Here is a 12,160-nt window from a genome sequence, read left to right as displayed (position 1 = left end):
AAGCCAAGTAGTCTTGGTTTCTGTTGGTAAGATTCTTGCATTTGCCTTTCTCCATCTGTTGATCTCTGATGTTAGATGTTCTTGCTGTCTCTGGCTGGATCTTGTTCCTCCTGTAGGTCTGTAAGCCTGTGTCAGCTCTTCTGGGAGATCAAGTCTCCTCAGGTAAGACCTGTGTGCAATGGGCTGTGGGTCAGTTGTCCCTCCTGAGTCCTGGAGTCAGAATGAACCCTGGAGATAGGCTCTCTACTTGCAGGGAAGGGGCAGAGAGGGCTGTGGATCTGCAGAACCTCCTCCTAGGTGAAGAGGGAAGTAGAAAGGATCCTGTGTTGACTGCCCTGCTGCTTCTGAGGCCTGTGCCTCCTGGCTGGTCCCACCTTAGAAAGTCACTGAAGAGAAAAATGGAGATCTCACCTGAGTCTCTGGGTTGGAGCACTCCCCGAAGGTGAGCTCTCTGCTTGCAGGGAAGGGGCAGAGAAGACTGTGGATCTACAGAACCTCCTCCTAGGTGAAGAGGGAGGTAGAAAGGATCCTGCACCAGCTGCCCTGTCAATTCTGAGGCTCCTTAGTTCTTTAATGAGAAGTGAGGTACTTAAAAATCTATGTGTCTGTAAGAGGAAATGTATATATACACATCTGGCCAGGTCAACAAAACCAGGGTTGTACTGTGGTTCCAGCCCTGAGAGAAGCAAGAACCATGAGCAATAACTCATGTTAAGAGAAGTTTTCCTCCATCGAAAATGGCAACAAAGACACTGGGAAGGGTGTGGCATTTGAACAGTGTGGTGGTTAGTGTTATTCATCAGTTTGTCAGGGACTAGAATTGCCTGGGAGATGGGCCTCTGGTGGGATTATCTTGATTACACTCAGTGAGGTTTAAAGACTCTCCCACTGTGGGTAGCACATTCCCTGACTGGGATCCTGAAATCTATAAGGAGAGAAATGGAGTAGCGGCAGCCTCATGCATTCATCACTCTCTTGTTTTGACTGCAGATGTGCTATGACCTATCACTTCAAGCTTCTGCTACCTTGACTTCTTCATCCTGATGGATGGTGCCTTGAACTGTCAGCTAGAATAAAAGCTTTCTCCCTTAAGTTGCTTTTATCCCAACAACAGGAATAAAAATTAAGACAGACCAGTCACAACAAGTTTTATTTGGAATCCAATAAAGCTATACTCTAGAACAATAGTTCTCGATGGGAATCCTTTTATATCTTCAAGGGAAAATTGGTAATATTTGGAAATATTGTTCCTACAGTGAAAGGAAGCATGGGCATCTAATGAGTAGGAATCAAAGATGCTGCTAAATGTCCTGTAATACACAACAGCTTCCATACAATGTTTCTGGTCCAAAATGTTTGCACGGCTGAGGTCATGTAGCTTTTCTAGATGATCTCATTGGGAATAAGAAAGGACTAGAAGTAAATCTCTCTCTCTCTTTCTTTCTCTCACTCTCTCTCTCTCTCACTGCCTGACAGAAGCAAAAGAAGCCCACCTTGATGCAAGAGAGTGTTAAGGGAAGCTCAATATACCCTAAAAATTGAATGTAAGAAAGGAAATAAAAAGGAGTCTGTCTTAAGGTTTCTGATGCTGTGAAAGGACACCATGACCAAAGCAACTCTTATAAAAGACAACATTTAATTGGGGCTGCCTTACAGTTTTTGTTTGTTTGTTTGTTTGTTTGTTTGTTTAGAGATTTAGTCCATTATCGTCAGGATGGGGCCAAGTTCTATATCTTGATATGAAGGCAGCCGTGAGGAGACGGGATGTGTTTCACACTGGGCATAGCTTGATCATTTAAACCCTCAAAGCCCCCCTCCTCTGCAGAGACACACTTACTCTAACAAAGCCATATACACTTTACAAGGCTACACCTTCTAATAGTGTCACTCCCTATGGGTCAAGCATTCAGACACATGAATTCTTGCTAATGCTCAGCTTTCTTTCTCCATTTTAGATAGTCCAGGATTGCCTGTTGCGTGAATAGTCCTACCCATAGTCAAGATGGGTCTTCCTAAGTTAATTAGTACTATCAAGCTAATCTATGGGTGCTCAAAGACCCATCTCTCAGGAGATTCTAGGTTCTGTCGAGTTGACAATCAACACTATTGCACAAAGGAACACATGCTCCTGTTGGAACAGTTGCCTTATGTAATTACTAAACTCTGAACAAGAACAAGAAAGACAACTGCCCCCACCCCATTCTTCTAAAAGCCCAACATGGAAGAGGTCTGTGTTCATGAGTTGGCGGCAGAGGGAAATAATTTCCTTTGTTCTCTGCCTGAGCAATACTTTTGCACTTTGAAGTTCGCCTCCCCAGTAAGGTGTTTCATTATTTTTCCCACATAAACAACTTGTGCTTTATGAGACCCTCTTGAAGGTTGCCTTGCTTGCATGGGTTACTACCTTTCTGCAAGTGATTGAGACTCCAGAGGATGAAGGTAATGGTGAGAGAAGGAGGGAGGGAGAGAGAGAGAGAGAGAGAGAGAGAGAGAGAGAGAGAGAGAGAGAGAGAGAGAGAGAGAGAGAGAGAGAGAATGTATGTGTAAGGGGGGAGGGAATGTGTGTGTAAGGGGAGGGACTCATGGAATTTGGAAGAACAGCAAAGGAGCTAGCTGTCTTTCCTCAGGGGTTATTGAATATCCCAGCCACGGGATCTTCACCTCTCTGCTATGTTTGGAGAAATATCATGAAGTCACAAGCCTAGGGCTAGGTCATTAGATCCACTCTCTTCTTTGACCTTGCTAGCTTCTGGCTGGAGTTTTCATGATCAAATATCTCTATACCCTTGGACTGTCTTACACAGAAGTTATGAGGCCTCTCCATCATTTCGTCTGCTCCAAGATCCTTCCTCTTTTGATACTCTCTCATTTTGGGTCTTGCCTCCTCGGCACTCTTTGCTTCTCAACATTCCACTTTCTCTCTCCACAAGCTTTATATCTCCAAGGATTTCTGTGCATAGCTCCAGGCCTTTCTCTTTCTGTTTGCTTCTCAGAAGTCCTACAGAGATTCTGTCTTAGTCCATCCATCTATCTAAGTGACCATAGTGGAAAATAGAAGATTTTAAAATCAGCTCCAATGTAGAAGACCTGCTCAGGGCATTGGTTTGGCTTTTCTGATGTTCTGGTTTGGGGCTGATCTTTTTGTCTCCCATCATGCTCTGGGAGAACTGCCTGTTCAAAGCTTGATGACACTACTTTCTTGCCTCTTGCCAGTGGATTCAGTTTCTGAAAGCCAGCCTAGAAAAGATGGGGAATTTATAAAAATAATTTTAAAATATTTCTAATGCTATCTTAGTGTTTCCTGTTTGGATAGATGTTTTCTTAGTTCTAGAGCAACAATGCAAATTATGCAAATTATGGGTTGTTGCTGTGAGAAATGCAGTTCTCCACTGTTCTTTGTATCACTTTCTTAGTTATCTGTGTGTACTGAACTGGACTGTCACACATCCATGTTTCAGTTCTTCATCTCTAGAGTACTTGGAGGCTGGGACCTTGTCTCCCAGGCCTGAGGGCCCACCAGAGGTACAACAGATATATGGATGAGAGATACTCTTACCCTCTTGAAGATTTGTTCTCAAAGCTCAGCTACTTTCTGAACATGTCCTGAGATCCTGTGAGATAACAGTAGCTCAAGAAAAACAAAGGAGGAGGTAGACTGATGACAGGAGTAGAGTGAACTCTACTCAAAAAGACTTCAGTGAGAGATCCTTTAATCTTCCCACTTCATGGGACCTGGTGTTTCTCAAATTTCCCTGCTTTCATGTATTATAAAAATAGCAATAACTAACTGATAATAACAGCCAATGATTGATACTAACAGCGTTGTGGGAACTGTTCCAAGGGCTTTATGTGTACTAGTTGATTTTATATTTATGACAACCCCAAAACATATATATATATATATAGTTTTATTTACCCAGTGCCCCCATTTTATAGACAAGCAAACAAAGGCTGGGCAATGGTCTCAAGGTCCCCTCAGCTAGTGAATAGGTTAGAAAGGATAGAAATCATAAGACCAATGATAAAAGTAGAACTTTAGACAAAGCAGATTTGGCAGCATTTGTTGGAACAGAGGATGATTCATGAATGAAGCAACTCTCAGAATACAAATCAGAGAACTATGCTCTGTAGCATGGCCAGTGAGTATTTATAGACAGCAAAAGGCTGAAGACAGCAGAAAAGGGGAAGAGAGCATAGACTGCTTGCTCCAGAGCATCTTTCCCTGTAAGAGTTAAAGCAGAGAGCCCTGTCCTAGCACACTGACTAAAACTGGTCTGTTTGCTAGATCTGGCTGCTATGGCAACTTTCTCTCCAGACTTCTTGGAAGGTCAGATAAACAGCTTAATTTCAGCCTGCCGATGTCAAACTTGAGCGCTAGTGAATCCTTTTTTGGTTTGTTCTTTCTGGGCCCAGTGTGAGAGCACGATGCAAATGAACCACCAGGCCATTGGTAACTGCTCTGCTGGTCAGTTACCCTGAAGTCTAAATGACTCTTCTCAAGGTTCTTAAAGATGGCTAAGGATGCAGCTCAGTGGGGCAAACACAAAGCCCTGTGTTCCATCCCCAGCACTGGGAAACCAGTGCAGCATACCTGTGACATACCTGCAGTCCTAGCACTTCAGGTGGCAGCAGGAGGATCCAAAGTTCAAGGTCATCCTTCAATTTTGAAGTCAGCTTGGGATACATGAGAATCTGTGTCAGGACAAAACAAAACAAAACCCACCTACACGCTACACATATCTGTTCTTACATCTAGATTTGGTCAAGGGTGGAATCTGTAAATGTAGAACTCTAAGGAGCCTTTTTGTATAATGAATCCTCTGAGAGCCTCACTAAGAGACTCTCTGTGCTTTGGAGAACCATTGTACTTACCTATCCTCTATATGACCTGCAAAGAATGGTCTGCAACCCTGGAACTCTCAGCCCTTAATATTAGCCAGAGTTCTCCAGTCCTCTGGAGAAGCTAAAGCATAGCACTGGATCACTGCCCTGTCCTGTAGGCTCCATGTGGCTTTCTGAGCTGTTCTTAGCTCCTTACTCATACCACAAGACCACACTGGTCTTGCCTCCAGTGATGGGGACATACCATGATAGATATTATTACCCAGTGTCCACAGAGGCATGGACTTTCTTCTCAGGAGACAGGCCCTGAACTATTTGAATACCCTGTGGCTTGGCTGCAGTTATTAACTCTCATTAAGCGATCTGATGGTTGTTCTTCATCCTCCTCCTCCTATTTGCCTAGACTGGGTAGTTCCCTACTTTTTCCCAATGCTCCATCCCTTGGATCTTGCTTCTTTACATGTTTACATGTGTGCCACCTGAGGCAGATTAAATGTCAGTTCTGTTACTGGGCAGCTTCCTTCAGGGAACTCCTGCTAATGAGAGTATCGATCCAGTGAGGAATCTTAGCTGGATAGGATAGGCTTCTTCCAAGCTCCTGTTTCAGATTCTTCCAGGGGGAAATCCTCAGCTAATTGCCCAAGTAATTATTGTCAATGTCTTTTGTGTTCTTTTTTTCTGCCAAACCAGTGGGAAGTGAGAATGTGGAGCTGGGACAGGAAGCATGGCTTATTTCATTCAGAAACTGCCTTGGCATCTTCTCTTCTTGGAAGCCTTTGAATTAGAAATAAACTTCCCCCTAAAACATGGCTCTTCTCACTGATGAAGATCTTTCTGACCTATCCCCACACCCCAACTGTATACAAGTCTTGGCACAAATGTTAGGGGTGACACCATATCCCCACCCCCATCCCTGCCTAGGCTCCTGTTCCTTTTTCCATGGAATAGGAAGCTTATAGGACATGAACAGTTTTTTTGTACTTAAAATCCCAAATGTAGTCCTTGTGTGAATGTTGGCTGTTTCTAATTAACTTTGCTATCTCCATAGCCTCCGATTAAGCCTTTACCTTGAGGTACAACTTACAGGCAGGGAGAAGAGTGAGTTCTACAGGGAAGCAGTGTGGATTCCTAAGGTTTTTTTTTTTTTTAGGCTCCTATTGGTCAGTTCCTTTGTTAGATTTTTGGTAACTACTTATGCTCTACTTTAAATCTCAATTTCCATTCACCACAATGCCTGTGTAAAAAGGAAATAAAAAGGCAGTTAAATAGACAACAAGGTCCCTTCGGTCGTGTGACTTTCCATAACCGTTTGCCTTTTCAATTATAGTTTAATTGAATTTATAGGTTTCTTGGTCTTTTGTTTTGTCTGAACTTAAATTTCAAAAAATTTCTTTGTCATATGGAAATATTTTGTAAGATAATATTAGCAGTTATTATCTTACAAAAAAGTTCATTTTAAAAATGTTAATAAGGCGCAGAGGAGAAGAGGTCATTTCTCTGCTGCATACTCTCAACTCGAGGCCACTAAACCAGGAATGCCACACCTCCTTCTGCATGTTAGAGATTCCTTGTGCACAGGGACAAGATTCTTTGGTGGTGTGCCATCCAGTTTCAACTTTGGGGAGTGTGATGGTTAATTTTGCTCATCAAGTTGATGTATGGGTGAGGACATTTCTGGGAAGAATTACCTGATAGAGAAAGTGGAGCCTAGCCTGGTAACACAAACAAACCAGAACCAAAACAACAATAACTACAACTTTAAAACAAAACAAACTCTGGAGCCACTGCCCCTGTGATTTTAATGTATCATTTACCACATGACCTGTGTATGGCAGTGGAAAATGATATTGTCATTTGCACTGATGTGCCTCTTTTCTTCCCTCAGACTCAGGCCTAGTGTTCTATTTCACCCGACTTTCTAGTCCTAGAACCCAGCACAGTACAGACACAGAGTGTATATGCAATGTGTGAAAATGATACAAACAAGATGTCTCTGAGCGGGTGGCTGAAGAGAGAGAAGTGGGTCATGCACTACTTTGGGCAGGTAAAGGAGGCGTTACATTGACATAGGATGATCAGAGCCAAGGAAGAGTCAGGAAGCATCACTTGGGGAGACAGAATTTGAGACAAAAGTTTAGACCATTTGCTTGTTCCTCAATCTACAGAAGGAAATAAACAGAAGTGGTGCAGAGGACTCTCCCCTAGCCAGCCAAGGAGATTTTTCATGATTCCCAGTAGACACTTGAAACCACTAATGGGAATGAACTCTGTTTATTTCACGTGTCCTTGTCTCTACACACCAGCATAAGATTTAGTTTATAAATTAAATAAGAGATCAATAATGGTGACTAGCAATGAAACTGGGCCACATATACACTATACCAATGTACTCAACTAAAAGTTACATGACCATGGTCTAATTTTCTCTTCCATACTTTAGTTGTATTCTCACCTTTGTATTTAAAGGAGTCATGCTACAACTTCTCTCCCACAATACTTATCTGCCAGTGTTACTACTCTTGTGCTTTGTGGCCATTATTGAGTAACATCAGGATTATTTTGAAATAAAGCTAATGACACTTGCTTAGATGATCTCATAACCAAGATGACTTCTGTGGCTAACAGGCAAGTAGCAAATACAATGTAGATACTCTGGACAGAAGAATGACTCACAACCTGGTTAGGACAAAGTGGTTTGGTGCAATAATTGGTCATATTACCTAGAAGGTGGCACTATTTAATACTTATGAATTATTTATTCTTAGAGTTTTCTATTTAATATTGCCAGACTGCAACTGGCTGCAGGTGACTGAACATGTGGAAAGGAAAACCCTAAGGGGAGTTGGCTATATTTTTAGACACTTCAAAACTCGTCTAAATTCAGTGTGCATGATATTTAATGTGCATTGCTTTGCCTAGCTAATAAGTCCAGAGGGAATAATGTTAGAATTACTGTATGCTGCTAAGTAAGAGACAACATTCATTTGGAAAGTTCTTTGCTGTATCACAGATCCAATCTCAGAAAACCCAGCTCTCTGCATTTTGACATGGAAAATAAGAGACTGTGCTAATTCAGGTACAGGTTAATCTGCTATAACAAAGATAACGTTATAAAGGATAATTTACGAGGGGGTTAATTATAATCTCTTGTATTATTCATGAAGCCAGTGGTCAAGACTGATGTCCTAGGTGAGCTTCATGTGGCTATCTCTCCTTTAACTCTCATTTCTCCCATGTCTGTGGTCCCTTTGTGGGAAGCTCAAGTGCTCTACAGGATCTCTAGGGCAAGGGGCTTAGAAATGAAGCCAACCTCTGACATGTTTTGCTATTTTTATCTTTTTTCGTCTAAGGTTAATAGTGCACCTATCCATCCTGCAGAAGGAAGCCTGTGAAGCCTTGTTGCAAACTGGCTTTTTGCTTCATTCTATTCTGAATAACAAAGGAAGAAATGGATTCTAGTTGGTAATTACAGTTGTCTATAGAAGAGACAACTGTACGTGAAACAGTTAGCCATTGGAGCATACCCAGGAACTTTTAGCAAATATTTAATCAGATGATCCGGAATCCACAGAGTGGCAGGGATTCAGATGGCTTATTTAGTCCAGTGTTAGGTGGGAAGGGTTAATCTTGGTTTCTCATGGTCTATTATACCATTGCCTCTCCTCTTGTGCCTTCTTCCACAAACCTATTTATTATTTTCATCCTGTTACTTATTTCATCTAACTGTATCTTGGGTCAGACTTGGCAGTCCTATCCCCAAGATCTACATGGTGAAAGAGAGAAGACTATCACATATTATTCTCTGATCATACATGCAATGTGCCCCATGCTCCCATGAGTAAATAATGTAATAAACTTTATAAAAAGCCTCCATCTTCTCCTAGGGATTTAACATAAATCTATGTAGCCAGCCATTTTTTCTCTCTCTTGTCTAACAGATGGTAACAAGTGTAAGAGAAAGTAAGGGTCTCTTCTAGATTAGAAGAGACAGACGAAAGAGAAAAAGTTCTTGTCCAAGTTTCAGAGAAGAATACTATGAGACGCCTAACATCTTACACTTTAAGAATCCACCACTCTTGGGCATTATGCACACAGACAGAGGCCTTTCTCTCTCATGAGTTACAAAGTAAAGTTCTCTCTCATAGACTTATTAAGTATTGGTAGTAACAGAGAGAAGATGATTGAACAGAAATGTCTACCTTGAGTGATGAAAAGAATTGATGTACCCAGAAATGAACCCATACACTTATGGTCACTTGATCTTTGACAAAGGAGCTAAAACCATCCAGTGGAAAAAAGACAGCATTTTCAACAAATGGTGCTGGCTCAACTGGCAGTTAGCATGTAGAAGAATGTAAATTGATCCATTCCTATCTCCTCGTACAAAGCTCAAGTCCAAGTGGATCAAGGACCTCCACATAAAACAGATACACTGAAACTAATAGAAAAGAAAGCAGGGAAGAGCCTCGATCACATGGGCACAGGGGAAAATTTCCTGAACATAACACCAATAGCTTATGCTCTAAGATCAAGAATTGACAAATGGGATCCCATAAAATTGCAAAGCTTCTGTAAGGCAAAATACACTGTCAATAGGACAAAACAACAACCAACAAATTGGGAAAAGATCTTTACCAGTCCTATATCTGATAGAGGGCTAATATTCAATATATACAAAGAGCTCCAGAAGTTAGGCTCCAGAGAACCAAATAACCCTATTAAAAATGGGGTACATGCTGCTTGAACAATCAGACCCCTCTATGTGCAGTCCTTGGTTGGTGGTTGAGACCCTGGGAGCTCCGAGGGTACTAGTTAGTTCATGTTGTTGTTCGTCCTAAGGGGCTGCAAACCCCTCAGCTCCATTGGTCTTTTCTCTAATTCCTTCACTGGTAGAGGATTGCAAAATCGATCATCAATAGGAGGAGAGGACCTCGGCCCTGTGAAGGTTCTGTGCCCCAGTGTAGGGGAATGCCAGGGCCAGAAAGTGGGAGAGGGCGGGGTGGCAGGCATGGGGAGGGGGGAGGCAACAGGGGTTTGTTTTTGTTTGTTTTTTTGTTTTTTGGAGGGGAAACTGGGAATGGAGAAATTCGCATGTAAATAAAGAAAATATCTAAAATAAAAAAAATGGGGTACAGAGCTAAACAAAGAATTCTCAACTGATGAATACTGAATGACTGAGAAGCACCTAAAAAAATGTTCAACATCCTTAGTCATCAGGGAAATGCAAATCAAAACAACCCTGAAATTCTACCTCACACCAGTCAGAATGGCTAGGATAAAAAACTCAGGTAACAGCAGATACTGGCAAGGTTGTGGAGAAAGAGGAACACTCCTTCATTGCTGGTGGGATTGTAAGCTGGTACAACCACTCTAGAAATCAGTTTGGCGGTTCCTCAGGAAATTGGACATAGTACTACCAGAGGACCCAGCAATACCACTCCTGGGCATGTACTCAGAAGATGCCTTAACATGTAATAAGGACACATGCTCCACTGTGTTCTTAGCAGCCTTATTTATAATAGCCAGAAACTGGAAACAACCCAGATATCCCTTAACAGAGGAATGGATACAGAAATTGTGGTACATCTATACAATGGAGTACTACTCAGCTATTAAAAACAATGAATTTATGAAATGCTTGGGGAAATGGATTGACCTAGAGAATATCATCCTGAGTGAGGTAACCCAATCACAAAAGAACACACATGGTATGCATTCTCTGATAAGTGGATATTAGCCCAGAAGATCGGAATACACAAAGTACAAACCACAAACCATAAGCAACTCAAGAAAAAGGAAAACCAAAGTGTGGATACTTCATTCCTTCCTAAAAGGGGGAACAAAATACCCATGGAAGGAGTTGTAGAGACTAATATTTAGCAGAGACTAAAGGAAGGACAGTTCAGAGTCTGCTCCACCTGGGAATCCTCATATTCAATCATCAAATCTAGACACTATTGTAGTTGTCAGCAAGTGCTGGATGACAGGAGCCTGATATAGCTGTATTCTGAAAGGCTCTGACAGTACCCGACTAAGACAGAAGTAGAGGCTCACAGCCATCCATTGGACTGAGTACAGTGTCCCCAATGAAGGAGCCAGAGAAAGGACCCAAGGAGCTGAAGGGTTTGCAGCCCCTTAGGATGAACAACAATATGAACTAACTAGTACCCTCAGAGCTCCCAGGGATTAAACCACCAACCAAAGAGTACACATGGTGGGACTCATGGCTCCAGCAGTATATGTAGCAGAGGATGTCTAGTTGGTCATTAATGGGAGGAGATGCCCTTGGCCCTGTGAAGGTTCTATGCCCCAGTGTAGGGGAATGCCAGCTCCAGGAAGTGGGAGAGGTTGGGTTGGTGAGCAGGGGAGGGGGGAGGGAACAGGGTTTTCTTTTCTTTCCTTTTTTTTTGGAGGGGAAACTGGGAAAAGGAGATATCATATAACATGTAAATAAAGAAAATATCTAATAAAAAATAAATAAATAAAAATAAAAAATAATAAAAGAAAAGAAGGCTAGCTGAGTGGGTCAGAAAGCGAGCCAGTAACTAATGTTTCTCCATGGTTTCTGCTTTAGTTCCTGCCCTGACTTCCCTCATTGATGGACTGTGACCTGGAAGTGTAAGCTGAAATAAACCCTTCCCCCCCGCCAAAAAAAAAAAAGAAAAAGAAATTAATTGATGTGTAAGTGAATGAGAAAAGAATAGATAGGTGGGTGGGTGAACAAATGAAATGGGATTAAATGAATGCATGCATGAATGAATGAGTAAAATAACATAAGGGGTTATGCAGAATGTCAGCCACATGTGTTTGCTGCTCTTCAGTGGTAGTGAGAAGAACCCTGGCTAGACTTTATGAATAGACTAATATCCAGAAGGAAAAGCATAATTTTCAATAACTGAGTGATCTAGGTTGTCACGAAGAACAAGTAACAGGTTATTTTTTTAAAAGAAGTTCAAACAAAGACTTAAAGAATAAGAATTAACCAGGGCTGGGAGATGACCAACTCAATAATTCTTGTTGCATAAGCAGGAGGATCTGAGTTTAGATCCCAGCACCTATATAAAAGAGCTGAACAATGGCACACCTTCCTGTAACTTCAGTATTGGGCAGTATAGGAGATAACATGCAGAGACAAGCAGATCACTGGGGATTGCTGGCTGAACAGACAGCTTAGTTACAAATGACTGAGCTCTAGGTTCAGTGAGAGAATCTGTATAGAGAGAATAAGTCAGAGAGTCATCACACCACACCACACCACACCACTCCACACCACACCATACCACACCACACCACACCACACCACACCACACCACACCAC

The 12,160-nt window shown here is 41.9% G+C and overlaps 1 long non-coding RNA gene across 1 annotated transcript in view; it reads left to right on the top strand.

The window, feature by feature from the left end:
- Window positions 1-1,138, top strand: part of LOC116071280 — a 7,541-nt gene extending 6,403 nt beyond the window's left edge. The window contains exon 2 of the long non-coding RNA XR_004110803.1: window positions 991-1,138. This is a non-coding gene — a long non-coding RNA (uncharacterized LOC116071280). The remainder of the gene's footprint in view (window positions 1-990) is intronic.
- The last annotated feature ends 11,022 nt before the right edge of the window (window positions 1,139-12,160 follow it).

The sequence above is a fragment of the Mastomys coucha genome, unplaced genomic scaffold, assembly GCF_008632895.1.
Source record: "Mastomys coucha isolate ucsf_1 unplaced genomic scaffold, UCSF_Mcou_1 pScaffold22, whole genome shotgun sequence".
In the NCBI taxonomy this organism is placed as follows: domain Eukaryota; kingdom Metazoa; phylum Chordata; class Mammalia; order Rodentia; family Muridae; genus Mastomys; species Mastomys coucha.
This window is presented reverse-complemented; position numbering and strand designations above follow the sequence as displayed.